Here is a 1,771-nt window from a genome sequence, read left to right on the forward strand (position 1 = left end):
AGCTGCAGTTCCTATGGCAACCTGGAAACGAAGGAGGAGGGGGAGGAGATGAATGAGGGGAGTGCGTGGCTGCCGGTGGTATACTATGGCCGTGTATACTACTGAGGATGTGTGTGTGTAGAGTGATGGAGACGCGGTACAAATGTCTCTGTATTACCTCATCTGGCGCAGCATACGCCATTATAGTCATACAGACTCTGAAAGTGTCTATAGGACAGCAAGGCAAAGTGTATGGCTCTATATTGAAGGGGTTCTTCACTGAATCTTGTAATACCAGGTCAATGCCTGGAGAGGACAGAGCAAGCTCTTTTTCCATCTCCATGTTCTAAAAATCCATTTAATATATGGTCCCCAGATAGGGGACGTATCAGATATTACTCTGATGAGAACAGATACAGCAAATGATGAGATATAGATCTATCAAAATATCAAAATATACTTCCCATAATAAAAACAATGAGGGAGATTTATCAAACATGATGTAAAGTGAAACTCAGTTGCCCCCGGCAACCAATCAGATTCCGCCTTTCATTTTAAGGGGACAAACACACTTGCTGGATCCGCAGCGAGTCCTCTCGCTGCGTATTTGCAATGACACTCACTGTGGATCCCAGCCCTATTCTTTAAATGTTAGACAAAATCGCAGCAGGGATGTACATCCCTGCTGCGAGTTTGTCCCCAGCCCGCCCCGTTAACCCCCCGGCCGCTGGCTCCGGCTTGCTTCGGCGGTTCCCGGAGTCTTCAGCAAGCCGGAGCTGGGATCAGGTAAAGTATATGCTCGCTCCAGTGCCCACCCGCAGCCCCGGCCGCCTGACCACCCCCCCCCGCAGCCCCGGACGCCCCCCCCTCTGCAGGTGGCCGGGTCTGCAGGGGAGCGATCGGGGCTGCGGGGGGGGGGGGGGGGGGTGATCAGAAGGCCGGGGGGGTGATCAGACGGCCGTGGCTGCGGGCGGGCACTGGAGCAAGCATATACTGTACCTGATCCCGGCTCCGGCTTGCTGAAGAGTCCGGGAACCGCCGAAGCAAGCCGGAGCCGGGATCAGGTAAAGTATATGCTCCGGCGGCCGGGGGGTTAACGGGGTGGGCTGGGGACAAACTCGCAGCAGGGGATTTTGTCTAACATTCAAAGAATAGGACCGGGATCCAAAGCGAGTCTCGCTGCAAATACGCAGTGAGAGGACTCGCTGCGGATCCTGCAAGTGTGTTTGTCCCCTTAAGAGTCTGTGAGGGATAAAAGGTGGAATCTGATTGGTTGCTAGGGGCAACTGAGAGTTTTACTTTACACCATGTTTGATAAATCTCCCCCATTATTTTTATTATGGGAAGTATATTTTTATGTTTTGATTTTGATTTGTTTGATTTTTTCCCCTACACACCGATGGTTTGTAAATGTACAATAGATTGTCTAGATGGCATATTATGTGCTAATAATACTGTAAAAATTCAAAAAACACCTTTAGTTTTCTCCATGCAATGTGCTTTAGTGGGTGTTCTCTCTGAACTATTACCTACTACTACACAGTACACACAGTTACTACTTGCTTCCCATTTCATCTCTTTTGTGCTGCAGTTTTCATTATTAATATATCCCCCCCCTCTATTTTCCAGCTCTGCGTGTATCCTGTTACTTCACAGGACCTGTGTACTCAGATGCAGCTCTAAGCAGAGGTTAAAGGCTAAATATCACAAGTTAAAGGGGTTATCCAAGCTACAAAAAACATGAGCACTTTCTTCCAGAGACTACACCACTTTTGTCTCCAGTTTGGGTGGG

General features: G+C 49.0%; 1 pseudogene; it reads right to left on the minus strand.

Moving 5' to 3' along the window:
• Positions 1 to 248: 248 nt before the first annotated feature.
• Positions 249 to 429, minus strand: LOC138787675 (U2 spliceosomal RNA; annotated as a pseudogene).
• Positions 430 to 1,771: the final 1,342 nt, after the last annotated feature.

Source organism: Dendropsophus ebraccatus, chromosome 3 (genome assembly GCF_027789765.1).
Source record: "Dendropsophus ebraccatus isolate aDenEbr1 chromosome 3, aDenEbr1.pat, whole genome shotgun sequence".
Classification (NCBI taxonomy): Eukaryota; Metazoa; Chordata; class Amphibia; order Anura; family Hylidae; genus Dendropsophus; species Dendropsophus ebraccatus.